This window comes from Canis lupus, chromosome X (genome assembly GCF_048164855.1).
Source record: "Canis lupus baileyi chromosome X, mCanLup2.hap1, whole genome shotgun sequence".
NCBI lineage: Eukaryota > Metazoa > Chordata > Mammalia > Carnivora > Canidae > Canis > Canis lupus.
Window position 1 is genome coordinate 94,673,041 of NC_132876.1, and position 15,737 is coordinate 94,688,777.

General features: G+C 36.4%; 1 long non-coding RNA gene across 1 annotated transcript in view; it reads left to right on the forward strand.

The window, feature by feature from the left end:
• The window catches only part of LOC140627665 (uncharacterized), a 28,586-nt gene extending 23,719 nt beyond the window's left edge, over positions 1-4,867 (forward strand). The window contains exon 3 of the long non-coding RNA XR_012026316.1: positions 4,667-4,867. This is a non-coding gene — a long non-coding RNA (uncharacterized lncRNA). The remainder of the gene's footprint in view (positions 1-4,666) is intronic.
• Positions 4,868-15,737: the final 10,870 nt, after the last annotated feature.

Genomic DNA, 15,737 nt, shown 5'->3' on the forward strand with positions numbered 1-15,737 from the left:
TACAAATACTTATGATGTAGGAATTATATAATGTATGAGAAATATATGGAATACACTAGTAATTCAAAAGCTCAAGAAAAGTAAAATAACTTGAGTAATTTTGTATGCAACGCAATTCAATGAGAGGGAGTGATGAATATATCAATCAGAGTTAAAATAGCAGTTTATAGCCACCATTTAACCCTTAGGAGAAGCTCATAAGGGAAGTATTACTTTTATTCCCATATTGCAGATAAAGGAACTGAGACCCAAAGCCACATACTTACTGAATCTTAAGATTTTATTTATTTATTCATGAGACACACACCAAGAGAGGCAGTAGAGATAGGCAGAGGGAGAAGCAGGCTCCCTGTGGGGAGCCCAATGCAGGACTCCATCCCAGAACTCTGGGATCATGCCCTGAGCCAAAGGCAGACCCTCAACCACTGAGACATCCAGGTGCCCCTAGAGCCAAAATTTAAACAGAGGTTTTTTGTTTGTTTGTTTTTAAACTCTAGAGTATTATACCAAAATATTTTGCTAGCTCCTAAAAGAACTGTCTCCAAAAATATCAAAGCAGCAGTACATGAAATGAACAGAGAAGCCAAGTTGAGTTAAAAAAATTTTTTTGATAAGTTTAGGAGTTATTCTGATGGATCATCTCACTTAGCTAAACATCCCATTCTACTTAAGAATACAAGTTTAAAAATAACTATATGATGGGCACTGAGGAGGGCACTTGATGGGATGAGCACTGGGTGTTATTCTATATGTTGGCAAATTGAACATCAATAAAAAATAAATTTATAAAAAAATAAAAATAACTTTATTAATCTTTCATAATCTGCTCACTTGTAGAATTCAGAATTTTGCTGAAACAAATATAAGCAATGTTCTGTCCCACACTGTGTAGTTCCAAGTGTGTTTTCTTCTATCATGAGTTTTTGTGTTGGGACCTGGCCTGAACTAACAACCACCACCCTCTCTCTGGGCAGTGCTGCTCTCGTGCCTACAAGTGCCTACAAGTGCTGTGCCACATAAAATAAGATCACATGCAATGAAGATGTCTTGTTCTTGTCAGCAGTGATGAAGTTATACAGCTATTCAAATTACCTAGTGCCAAAGCTTGCATACCTGTAAATAGAAACTGGCTTAAGGATCTTACTGAAATCCCAGTCAACAGTTAAATATGTTGCCAGGAACTTGCTAAAGTAGTTCTCTGTTTGTTTTCTCTAGTCTTTGTATAGCTTTACCCCTTTCACCTAATATGTTCAGTGATATAGTTAAAACCAGGAAATGTAATAACCAACATATGAGCCCAGCACCAATCCCATCTGTTTGAAGTCACACTCTCCAAAGTGTCAGCTTTGACAGAATGTTCTCCACAGGGTTCTTGTGAACCTCAGCAGTTAGTGCATTGATGAAGGATGTTGAGTAAATCCCACTTACTGAATGGAAAATCCCAGTAGGTTTCTAATGTCCATTAACCATATGGCTTTGCTATCACTTTTTGATCTTCTATACTCTTAACCAGATCCTAAACTAGCCAGAGAACATCATTTGTTTCCATTCTAGAATGTACAGAATAAAATCCTATAACTTTCCAACTTTGGATGGGTAATCATGAAGGGAATTAAATTGAAGAGTAGCAATGGCAGGGCCCTATACTTTCGTATCGTTTTTCTTGTCGTTGGGTAATAATGGTGGCTCGCTTTGTTTGGACATATTATGTAGTTGGTTTTCCATTTAATCTGTTCTCTAAACCAACATTAGAGAGAAGGAATGGTAGGCTTGCAAACCCTTGGGGCAATAATTTAACCAAATAAGTGCAAGATCATGCTACAATTTTGGGGAAAGACATACTCAGGAAGCAATGTGGAGCCTATCATAACTCTGAATTAAAGAGACATAGCTGGAAGACAAAGGAGGCCCAAACAGCTGGAGTTCACAGGATAGAGTACTAGAGAGGAGGGTGTTGTACAGAGAGATTTCTGGAGATCTGCTGAGAGTCCTCATTAAATAATCAGGTGAATATTGATTAGCAGTTATTGATTAGCATGTGAGTTAACTCCTTAAGACTAGAGAGAGAAATACCTAAAGTTATTAGAGGTAGCGATCATGGGGCTCACAAATGATGAGCAAGAATTTCCATTTCCACCAGCTAGAGTGGAAAACCTTATAACTCAGGGGACATAGAATAGAGTATTGCAAAGTGTCTTACCCTAGTTGTGGTTAAAAATTAGCCATCGACTAAACACTCATCTGCTCCATCTTTAACAAACCTTAAAATCAAGGCCTAAGATTTTTTTTTAATATTTTATTTATTTATGACAGATACAGAGAGAGAGAGAGAGGCAGAGACACAGGCAGAGGGAGAAGCAGGCTCCATGCACCGGGAGCCCGATGTGGGATTCGATCCCGGGTCTCCAGGATCACACCCTGGGGCGAAGGCAGGCGCCAAACCGCTGCGCCACCCAGGGATCCCAAAGCCTAAGATTTTTAAAAAAATTAGTTTCAGAGGTAGAATTTAGTGATTCCTCTGCTGCATATAACACCCTGTGCTCATTACATCAAGTGCCCTCCTTAATGCCCATCACTCAGTTACCCCATCCCCCTACCCACCTCCCCTCCAGCAACCATCAGTTTGTTTCTTAGAGTTCAGCATGTCTTATGGTTTGCCTCCCTCTCAGTTTTCATCTTATTTTATTTTTCCTTCCCTTCTGCCTTTGTTCATCTGTTTTGTTTCTTAAATTCCACATATGAATGAGATCATATAGTATTTGTCTTTTTCTGACTGACTTATTTCACTTAGCATAAAAACCTCTTGTTCTATCCATGTCGTTTCAAATGGCAAGATTTCATTCTTTTTGATGGCTGAGTAATATTCCGTCATATATATCACATCTTTTTTTTTTTTTTTTTTTTTTTTTTTTAGATTTTATTTACTGGGGTACCTGAGTGGCTCAGTTGGTTAAGCAGCTGCCTTCAGCTCAGGTCATGATCCCAGGGTCCTGGGATTGAGCCCTGCATTGGGTTCCCTGCTCAGTAGGGAGTCTGCTTCTTCCTCTCCCTCTGCTACTTCCCCTGCTTGTCTCTCACTTGCACACACACACTGTCTCTCAAATAAACAAAATCTTTTTTAAAAAAAGATTTTAAGACCATTATATTTGCCAAGTGGATTTCTCTGTGGCCAATATCACACAGAATGAAGATGGAAGTCAGTTACAATTTGTGCAAAATATATTGGCATTTCTCTACTGTACAACAGATACATATCCATTTAGGAAATATGTTGCTTGTTAAGTTTATCCCTGACATCTCAGAGTCACTGGAAATTTCCAGTGTGTGGCAATTATTCAGCCATATGCTTAGTGCATAGTAGAAGATTATTATTCTGTATCATGGTCCACTGCTTAACTCAATCTGCCAATAGCTAGTAGGATAGTTTTCTCCCCTACTAGGTCTCCCAGATGAGAAACTTTTCTAATATTATCATTATTGTCTTTGTAAGTTGATTTTCCATCAAGGTTACAACTTTAAGAAAAATAGGGGTTTTTTTTCCTCCAAGAAGTGAATCTTAGTAGTGATATTAGAAAGCTCAGCTCAGACCAAATACTTATTTTTATTCTTATTGATGGAAATTTGGTACCTAAGAAATGTATAAATAAAATTTCTCTGCAATTTGAGGACTTCAAAAAAAACTCACATTTTTGCAACAGTTTCACTATAATTTGGCTACTAGAAACATGAGTTTTATTGTAGCATTGCATTATAAACAGAGAACAGTTAAGTGTGTTATGAAAAGAATACTACCTTTCTTATTCTTATTTTATATATATATATATTTTTTTTTTTTTTTTAAGAGAGGGAGAGAGAGAAATTTTTTTTTTTTTTTAGTAGGGGAAGAGAGACAATCTTAAACAGGCTCCACACTCAGTGCAGAGCCCAACATAGGGCTCAAACCCACAACCCTGAGATCACCACCTGAGTCAAATCAAGAGTCAGAGGCTTAGGCTGCTGAGCCACCCAGGCGCCTCTCTCTTATTATTTATATATCTTATGGAAGTTAATCCTGGGAAACACTTTTAAGGGATTGGGGAGTGACACTGGAGATAATTTTGCTGAGCTATATTAATTTTGAAATTTTTGAATTGTATCTTTCAGGATAGCCTGTGAAAATGAATCAGATTTAATAATCCCCAAATAGTTTCTATCCCATAAAAAATTCTATATTTTCTAGAATCACCGTGCTAGGGTATACAGTTCTCAAACCTCTTCACAAATTGTCTTGATTACCCCCTGCCCTAAGTGAAGACAATAGATATGTTAGCTGTAATTGATTTTGCAGATACTCTATCAAGTTGAGGAAGTTCCCCTCTATTTCTAGTTTTCTAGAATTTTTAATCTGAATGGGTGTTGAATATTATGTTTTTCTCTGTATTACAAAAATCGTGTAATTTTTCTTCTTTCCCTATTAATATGATGTACTATATTGATTGAATTTTGAATATTAATATAACCTTGCATTCCTGGAATAAACACAAATTGGCCATGCTCTAAAATTATTTTTATATATTGCCAAATTCTATTTGCTAATATTTTGTTAGTAATCTTTTTTGTCTATATTTATGATGAATACTGCTCTATATTTTTCCTTTTTTGTTCTTCATTTGTTTTTTTATATTAGGGAATACTGGCTTAAAAATGAGTTTAAAGGGACACCTGGGTGGCTCAGCGATTGAGCGTCTGCCTTCGGCTCCGGGCGTGATCCTGGAGTCCCCGGATGGAGTCTCACATCAGGTTCCCTTCATGGAGCCTGCTTCTCCCTCTGCCTATGTCTCTGCTTCTGTGTGTGTGTGTGTGTGTGTGTGTGTGTGTGTGTGTGTGTGTCTCATGAATAAATAAATAAAATCTTTTAAAAAATGAGTTTAAAGTGTTAACACCTTTTTTTTTTCCTGGTAGAGATAGGGTATAATTGTTATTAATTCTTCTTTCAACATTTGGTCAAGTTCAACCACCCGAATATGAAGGTTTTTTTGTTTTGTTTTTTTGTGGTTTTTTTTTTTGAGGGAGTTTTTAAAATTAAAAATTGAATTTCTGTAGTAGTTATACAACTATTCAAATTACCTGTTTTAGACTCAGTGTGGTATTATAGTTTGTACATTTTGAGTAATTGGTCTCCATCATCTAAATTGCCAAATTTATGCGTGTAGTGTTGTTCATGGTATTCTATTATTCTCTTTTGGTGTTAGCAGGGTTCATAGTAATTTTCCTTGTTTCATTCTTGATTTTAGTAATATGCATCTTATCTTTCTTATTACTTTTTATTTTATTGTTGTAAGAACATTTTTTTTTGAAGATGTTATTTATTTATTCATGAGAGACACAGAGAGAGAGGCAGAGACACAGGCAGAGGGAGAAGCGGGCCCCACGCAGGGAGCCCAAAGCCGGACTGGATCCGGGGTCTCCAGGATCACGCCCTCAGCTGAAGGTGGCGATAAACGGCTGAACTACTCGGGCTGCCCTGTAAGAACACTTAACATGAGATCTATCCTCCTAACAAAGCTTAAGGGTATAAACACATTATTGTTGAGTATAGATACGATGTCGTACAGCAGATCTCTAGAGCTAATTCATCTTATTTAACTTAAACTTTATGCTTGTTGATTAATAACTCTCCATTTCCTCCTGCCCCCAGTCCCTGATAACCACCATTCCTATTTTTGATTTTATGAATTTGACTATTTTAGATAACTCATGTAAGTATAGTTATGCAGTATTATCTTTCTGTGTCAGGCCTTTTTCACTTAGCATAATGTCCTCAAGGTCCATCATGCTGTTGCATATTACAGAGCTTCCTTCTTTTTAAAGGCTGGAAAACATTCCATTATATGTATAGTACTAAGACCTGTGTGGCTGGAGCACATGGGCAAGTGAGAGGGTGGGCAAAAACTATGGGAGATTAATAGGAAATGGATCTGTATTGAGCACAGCAGGTGATTTAAATTTTATTTTGAGTAATTTATTCTAAGTTCTAATGAACATTTAATAAGGCCTTATTTGACAACTATTTGGTAACCATACCTGGGGGGAACAAGAGCAGAAAATGGGAGTCATAAGCTACTGCTGACATTTGGATAAGACATGTTGGTGGCTTGGATTGAGGCAGTATAGTGGATTTGACAATAATAATAATAATAATAATAATAATAATAATAATAATGTGGTTGGGTTTGGTATATATTCTGTGAGTTTGATTTTATGGGTTAATTTTTAGAGAAAAGTGGTCAAAGGCTTCTCCATATTCTTTTGGCCTGAATAACTCGAAAAATAGAGACCCATTTATGGAGATGGTGTATATTGTATAAGAAGCAGATCTGGAGTATAGAGAGTTTGGTTTTAAATTCAGGTTGAATTCAGTGAGTCAATAGGAAAATATTCTGATGTGGTATATGGGTCCAGAGTTTAATGACAGTTGTATGGTGTTTATTCTCTCCACAGATTCTCCACACAAAAAATAAACCCCAAATATATATATAAAACATCATCAGGGAGAACAAATAATACTTCACATAATGCATACCTTCATCATTATTAGAAGACAGAAGATACCATACATTATGAATTATCTCTAGGTGGAATAATAAAACAACTTCCAGTAGAGTTTCCATTACTAGTCACTAAAGGCTGTGGTATGGAGATTAGGGAGAGGGATATTTAAGGAACTCTATAGAAAAATAGTAAGACCCACAGGATTTAGACAAAGCATAGTTAAAATCACCCCCCAAAAGAAAAAAATTTAATACCAAATGATGAAATACTAAGCATGAATAAGGATTTGGTGCTCTATAGAATTGGCTACATGGAAGGTGTTTGAATTTAAGTAGAATTAGAAGTAGAAGCTTTGAGAAACATTGCTTCAGGAGAAGAATAGATATATAGAGAAAGTGCTATCCCTTGAAGATGTCTTCATGAAGGGCAAGTAGGTAGTAAGAGCAGAATATTTAAAATCCTGCAGAAAAAAAGGGAGATAAGACATGTCAACTGACCTAACGTCATTCATAAAAAACAATAACTGAACAAAAAGGAGTCTAAAATCACTAATTGTGTCCATGAAATGGGAAAAAAAATCACACAGCAAAAATATAGTAAGAAACAGAAAATTCAATGCAAGACATCTCCACTGATAACAACCCCTGCCTCCCAAAATAGAAGCTCACGAAGCTTAAGAAAACTGTAGCCCTGCCCTCTAAATTGAATTAAATATCCTCATGCAAACATCGAGAGGTCTTGAGCCAGAAATACAAAATCTAGTTACAGAAAAAAATAAAACAAAACAAGGATAAAACAAAAGTTCTTTGAACAAAGGAAAGATATAGAAGTAAAAGATAAAATTACATTAGATGGGATGATTAAATTACCCAAGGAATAATAGGTTTGAATGAAAATTTAATAAAAGTCATTGAAGTAAACCAAGAAAAAAAATCCAATAAAATAAATTAGGAGGAAGAAACAAGGAAAAAGTAACAGAGAGAAGGTGATAGAAATCGAATACAGAAATAGAAGCTCTAAAATATTATAATTGGGTTCCCAAGAAGAAATCCAATATGGGAGACACCTAGGTGGCTCAGTGGCTGAGTGTCTGCCTTCGGCTTGGGGCGTGATTTCGGGGTTCCGGGATCAAGTCCCACATCAGGCTCCCTGTGAGGAGCCTGCTTCTCCTTCTGCCTATGTCTCTGCCTCTTTCTTTCTGTGTCTCTCATGAATAATAAATAAAATCTTTAAACAACAACAAAAAAAGAAATCAAATATGATAGAATGGAACTACCCAAACTCCTCCCTACCCCCACCTTCACCAAAAAAAAAAAAAAAGAAAAAAAGAAAAAAAGAAAAAATTTGGAGTGTAGTGAAGTGTGTAAAATTGAGCTGGAATGATCACATCAAGAAAAATATCCTAGTACCACTATTCAATTTTAAAGATAAATAAAAATTCCCTGGGCCTTCAGGCAGAAAATGAAGAAAGTTTCAAGGAAAAGACAATTAGCTTGGTGTCAAAATTCTCACAACATACAAATGAAGGCAAGAGTGAAATGACATTTCAAAAATTTAAGTAATGAAAATACAGACTAAGAATTTAACATGGAGTCAAGCTTCTTGTTAAGTAAAAATCCTGTAAGAAGTTGATTCCGAATATATAGGAACACAGAGAATTTTGTACTCAAAATTGGAGAATGTACTAAAGGATAAGATTCAGCCAACCAAGACATGACTGAGGAAACTTTCGCAAAAGACATATGGTGAGAATCACATATATTTAATTGTAGCTCTAAGACTAAAAGGTTAGTAGCTGCGTAGAAGGATAGTATTTAAACTTGTGTTCTTAAAAATAGAAAAGAAATTCAACTGAAATATGGAAGTAGACAGGATAGAAAAAGGGAAAACAGAATAAGATCATCGATTGTTGTGCAGGTTAAAGGCGGGAGTCAAACAATTTAAAACTGAAATATTGGTTAATAAACATTTAATAAGAAAAGAGAGATTAAGGGCATTTATTTTATTTTTTTAAAGATTTTATTTATTTATTTTTTATTTATGTTTTTAAGATTTTTATTTATTTATTCATGAGAGACAGAGAGAGAGAGAGAGAGAGAGAGGCAGAGACACAGGCAGAGGGAGAAGCAGGCTCCATGCAAGGAGCCCGACGTGGGACTGGATCCCGGGTCTCCAGGATCACGCCCTGGGCTGAAGGTGGCGCTAAACTGATGAGCCACCGGGGCTGCCCAAGATTTTATTTATTTATTCATGAGAGACATAAAGACAGGGGCAGAGATACAGGCAGAGGGAGAAGCAGGCTCCATGCAGGGAGCCCGATGTGGGACTTGATCCCGGGACTCCAGGATCATGCCCTGGGCCCAAGGCAGGCGCTAAACCACTGAGCCACCCAGGGATCCCGGATTAAGGGCATTTAAAAATGTATTAATACAATGGTATTTACTTTTTTTTTTTTTTTTGTAAAACATCCTTCCTTAATACCAAAAGAAATAGACACTTAAAAAAACAAAAGCAAAAGCAATGTTATTTGAAATAAGCCAGTAAGAAATACCAAATAGTAAGAAGCAGTATATAAAATAAAACACGTAATGAAAAGAAAACATAAGACAGAATTCAGACCAACCATATGCCTATCAATACATGTAATGAGTTTAATTGATTAAAAAGAAAAATATTTTCAAGTAAGTTCTTAAAAATCCAAGAGACAAAAAGAGTGACACACCTAAAACGCAGTGACTCAGAAACACTAAAAATAAAGAGATGAACCAATATTTACTAGGTAAATAGAGATAATAAAAAGCAGAAATTCAGGGTGCCTGGGTGGCTCAGTTGATTAAGCATCTGCCTTCGGGTCGGGTCATGATCTCAGGGTTCTGGGATCGAGTTCTGCATTAGGCACCCTGCTTGGTGGGGAGTCTGCTTCTCCCTCTTTTTCTGCCTCTTTCCCTACTTGTGCTCACTCACTCTGTCTCAAATAAATAAATAAAATCTTAAAAAAAAAATAAAAGCAGAAATTGTTACCTTGGTAACAGACATAGCAGAATTTAAGTAAAAAAATGAATTAATTTTCAAGAAAAAGGGACACTCTATAATGCTAAAAGTTTTATTTAATAATAAAGCTATAATAATTATGAATATCTATGCACTAAATAACACGGTAAACGTGTAAAACAGATGTACAGGTGATGCACAGAAAAATGGATATAAATACCATATTAACAGAAGATCTTATTATACCATTATTCATATAAAAATGTGAACTAGGAGAAAAAGTAAGCATATAAACACATAAACAACATGATAAGTTAGATATTTTGGTTATATATTGAGCTCTACACCCTAACAATAAACACTATACCATTTTAAGTACACATTACATTCACAAAAACAGAATGGCTAGTATAGCACAGGAAAACAATGAATTCTAGAAAGTAAAACTATTTTTTTAAAGATTTTACTTATTTATTCATGAGAGACATAGGGAGAGAGAGAGAGACAGAGACAGAGAGAGAGAGGCAGAGACACAGACCGAGGGAGAAGCAGGCTCCATGCAGGGAGCCCGACGTGGGACTTGATCCCGGGACTCCAGGATCATGCCCTGGCCGAAGGCAGCGCTAAACCAGTGAGCCACCCAGGCTACCCATATAAAGTAAAACTATTAAAACAACATTCTCTGATTCCAATGCCAACAAACAGAAATCAAAATAGAAACCGTAAAGGAAAATGAATTAAAAAAAAACAGAATAAGAAAGGCTTACCTCAGTTGGAAAAAAATGCTATTGTAAAGCTTTTGGATTAAAGGGAATATACAAAGAGAAATTACAGAATTTCTAAAAAAAAAAGATAGATACAGTCATCAGTAATGATAGTTACATATCAAAAGTACAGAGTAGTTCTACATACTAACTTTTGCTTTTGTTGCTTTTGCTTTTAGTGTCATATTCAAAAATATCATACTGAAAAAAAACAAAAACAAAAATATCATACTGAAAAGCTTCTACATAATAAAAGAAACAGTCAACAAAATGAAAAGGCAACCCATGGAGTAAAATAAAATATTTGCAAGTCATATTCCTGACAAGGTGTTAATATCCAAAATATTTAAAGGACTCATACAACTTAATAGGGGAGAGAGAGAGAGAGAGAGAGAGAGGAAAAAAACCAAGCAAATCAATAAAAAAATGGGCAGAGGAATTGAATAGATATTTTTCTAAAGAAAATATTCAGATGTCTAGCAGGTACATGAAAGGATGCTCAACATCACTCATCATCAGGGAAGTGCAAATCAAAACTGCAACAAGATATCACTTCACATCTGTTAGAATGGCTATCATCAAAAACACAAAAGATAACAAGTGTTGTCACACACGTGGAAAAAAGGGACCCCTCTCTCATACATTGTTGGTGGTAATGCAAATTGGTGCTGCCACAATGGAAAACATCATAGATGTTAACAAGTTAAAAATAGAACTATCATGATCCAGCAATGTTGCTTTTGGGTACATATCCAACGGAATTGAAATCACTATCTCGAAGAGATATCTGCATTCTTATTTTTATTGTAGCATTATATACAATAGCTAAGACCTGTAAATGACTTACATGTCCATCCACATATAAATGGATAAAGAAAATGTGAATAGATTTCATATATATATATATATATGAAATTCAACCATGAGAAAGATGGAAATCCTGCGTTTGTAACAGTGTGGGTGGACCTTGAGGACGTTATGCTAAATAAGTAAGATAAAGAGAGACAGATACTGTATGATATCACTTATATGTGAAATCTAAAAATGCTGTTTGAAGAAATAGTCGAATGATGGTTACAAGGGGCTGAGGAGTAGGGGAAATGGGGAGATGCTGGTCAAAGAATATGAAATTCCAGTTATAAGATGAATACATCTTGGAGATCTAACATACAGCCTGATAATTATAGTTAATAGTACTGTATTCTATACCTGCAAGTTGCTAAGAAAGTAGATCTTAAATTCTTTCAACACAAAATAAAAATAATAATTATGTGAGGTGATGGAGGTGTTAGCTGATTCTACAGTGTTAATCATTTTGTAATGTATCAGTGTATCAAATCAACATGTTGTATACCTTAAACTTACAAAATGTTATATCTCAATTAAAAAAAAGCAGTGATCAGAGGAAGTTCCAAAACCCTAACCATTTACATCAATAAAAATAAAAGAATAAAATAAATTAATTAAATTGCCAAATCGAAAGGCTAGATAAGGTATAACATGGTAAATCACAAGAAAGCGCCAGTAGAGAATTAACATAAGAGCGAAATTAATGAGAACAGAAAAAAGAGATGAAATTACTAAATCAAAACTTTGGTACTTTGTAAAGTTTAGTGATTTGGGGAAAAATAATCTATGAGCTAATTTAAACAGGAAAGAAGAAGAAAGCACGAACTATATGTGAATAGAAATAATTGAGATCCCTGGGTGGCGCAGCGGTTTGGCGCCTGCCTTTGGCTCAGGGAGCGATCCTGGAGACCCGGGATCGAATCCCACGTCGGGCTCCCGGTGCATGGAGCCTGCTTCTCCCTCTGCCTGTGTCTCTGCCTCTCTCTCTCTCTCTCACTGTGTGCCTATCATAAATAAATAAAAAAAAAGAAAAGAAATAATTTTGATACAAAAAAAGTAAAAATAACTAAAAGAAACTACTTTGTACAGTCTCAAGAAAATAAAGTTGAAAACATGGTTTTGATATAAAATTTATCCTTTGTGACCTCATTAGAAACTTTCTCGGTAACATTCTAAGGGAGATTGGAGAGTTTGTTAAATTGAATCATGAATGCTATCCTCCCAGTAGCCAGTTTTGTGAAATGGAGCTTTCTAGATTCTGATTCACATTCTGTACTTTTAAATGCAGCCATGTGCTTTAATAGAAGGAGGGGATGACCTTGAGTTAGCCACATTAAAATATTAGCTAGCTTTGGGATTTCATGGATTTTCTTTTCCTCTTAATTTTTGCAGATTTTGAAGAGCTTTGCAAGTTACATATAAAATTAACTGAGGAGTTCTCAAGATCCTTTCCATTGTTAGTTTTCTATATTTTTATATCTGTAAGCTTTTTGTCTCTTCAACATTTTTCTCCTGAACCTACTGATAAGCCTCCCACTGTTTTTATCCAGCCCCAATTTACAATTCAGTGGATTTGATAACACCAAGTTCATGGTAAGCAGCTCTCATTGCATGGTGAGTTGATGTCTGTGGTCAATTTTTCAGCATACCAGTAACATCTATCTTTTTTTTTTTATAAATTTATTTTTTATTGGTGCTCAATTTGCAAACATATAGAATAACACCCAGTGCTCATCCCATCAAGTGCTCCCCTCAGTGTCCGTCACCCAGTCACCCCACCACCCGCCCACCTCCCCTTCCACCACCCCTAGTTCGTTTCCCAGACAGTAACATCTTTCTTAAAGGAGAATAATTTTTTATTGTGTAGAGCAGGGCTGTCCAATAGAACTTTCTGTAATAAGGGAGATACTCTCAGTCTACACCACTCAATATGGTAGCCATTAGTCACATGTGGCTATTGAGTATTCAAACTATGGGTAGTGAAACTGAGGAATTGAATTTTTAGTTTTATTTAATTTTAATTTGTTTAAATTTAAGTATCCGTGGGTGACCTATGGTTTCCATATTAGATAGCACAGCGTATAGAGGATGGCTTTTCCCTAGAATTGGGAGTTCACTGCGTGATTCTCCTTTCAAGGCCTTCCAGAGCCTCTAGAGTATGCTTGACATACTGGAACCTTCAGCACAAATGAATATGCTGAGTCATATTTCCAAAATGGTAGGATAGCTTGTATTGTACTCTGCACCTAGTCAGAGCCTTCTCTTGCATTGGATGTCACTCAAAATTGACAGGCTTCTGAGTCACCAGACAGGTGGATAGCAGTACCATGAAGGGCAGCACATACATATCAGTATATGGTATTGTATCCCTAGTAGCTAGAACACAGCAGTATATGGTATTGTATCCCTAGTAGCTAGAACACAGCAGTTTAGAAATAAAAACGGAATACAGGATAAGTCTGTCTCAACATCTAACTGACCCAGTTGTGCAGCTTATGAGTCCTGACTCACAATTTTAGGCTCTGATTAGATTGAGGCCATGGTTTCCAGAGGAGGAAACACTATGAAAAGAAAGGGTGCTACTGAACAATGGGAACCGAGAGAAGTATATCTCACATTCAGTAGTGTCCTGAGGGCATAAAGAGGTTAATATAAATTGGAAATTTGAACAACACCAGCTCAGCAAGGGCAGGACTCCTAAGGGTTTGACCCTTGGGGATGAATTTTGGCTCACCCCACCATGCAAGCAACCCAAATTAGACTGAGTACTTGCAGAGGGTGACAGTAATCCAGAATGCCGGTGAAGAAGATGTCTATTATGGCCTCAGGATCAGATACAGTCATAAAAGTATTTTTAACTTTTTAGGAGACTACAGGTGACAAAGATTGGATTTTCACTTCCACTCTCAGGGTGTATACTGGAGGTGTTAAATTGGTTGATCCAGTTTATGCATCTCCTCAGATCCTCTTGGCATAGGCCACCCTCTTACTCACACCACCTGAAGACTTGACCACCTACTAATGGAAATTCCCATCCATCACTGTCATGAACACATCTCCTCACACTGCTGTCTGTCTTAGCCTCCAGGGTAACAAAAGGCTTCCACATGTCTCAGAGAAGAAGCTGCCACAGCTCAGACACCCCAGTCCTACAATCCATAAAAGCTATTGCTACTTCTATCCCTTCTGGCTTTAAATGATATCTTGCATCATGAATGGGGAATTTAACTGACCTAGTAGTCTCCTGGAGAAGCTCAGTAACTAGTGTGATATAGTAAGCAGGAAGATTTTCTTAGGCAAATCCTACTCCTTTTCTTCTTCCCACATATTTTCTGAGGTACAATGGTTCCATATAGCCCCTCAGAAGATGGTCAATGTGACTGATCAAATGGCTCTGCTTTCTTTCTTTCTTTTCTTAAAAAAATATTTCTTTTAGAGAGAAAGATGTATGTGTGCATGTATGAGGTGGGGAAGGAGCAGGGGAAGAGGGTAAGAATATTCAAATGGACTCCCCTCTGAGTGCAGAGCCCAACGTTGGGCTTGATCTCATGACCCTGAGCCAAAACCAAGAATCAGACCCTCAACTGACTGAGCCACCCGAGTGCCCTAAATGGCTACACTTTCTTATGAAGCTGTGGCCAGTTTGATACTGTTCTATATTGTATTTTTTTCTTGCTTTAGTTCTTTTTTTTTTTTTTACTTATTTCTCCCTGAAATTTCACATTTTCTGAAACACTCACCCCACACGAATAAAATGGTAGTATTAATCTTTGCTACAGGCTCTGTTTTCTAAGAAACTTAGGCTGAAATAAGGACATTTAATGATTCTGTACATGTATTCAGTAGACTGTCTATAAGAGGGAATCCTGGGAAGATGAGGGAGACTTCTTGTCATGAAAAGGAACAGGAGGTCAATTGTAAGGAAAATCACAAAGAGAAATGAGGTGATGTGAGATGCATGAAACAGAAGAAGAAAAAAAACAGAAACCTGAGTAGCATGAAGATGGGAAATTACTCACCAGATTTAAGCATTAGGCTTCCCTTGAAATTTTTTTCAGGGACAAGGAAGAGTAACAAATTTGGAATATGAAATCAAGAGTGTTGTTGACAGAAAGAGAACAAATGAACTCCCAGAAGACAGCAGGCTGTCGGGAATCTGTCTTCTTTTTTACCTTGACAGATTTCTTTAGAATTTCATGCAGATTTTTATATCAAGGCTGACATTATTATAAGTTGAGATAAAGAAAAAGCATGGTGTGTGACCTTGGCTAGTTACTTGTGAAATGAACAAGAAGCAAAGAAAATAACGAAAGTCAAAGAATATTAAAAGCATCATGCAATGGTTTTATGGTCCTTACTCCTTTAGCGGTTTTCTTTACAAGTCGGTTGAGTTCTGGTTTAGGGACAGCAATAGAGAGACCAATTTCCAAAATTGTATTTGTAACCTAATCAAGCCAAAAATTTTCTGTGGTGAGAGTGTAAATACATAAGTCAATGTCTTTGTCTTCTATGCTATTTTTTTCTCAAGCTTTTATATGAATCAGAATCAGGTGGAGGCTTTATTATAACACACTGTGGCCTCCCCGAACCCGAGCTTCTGAT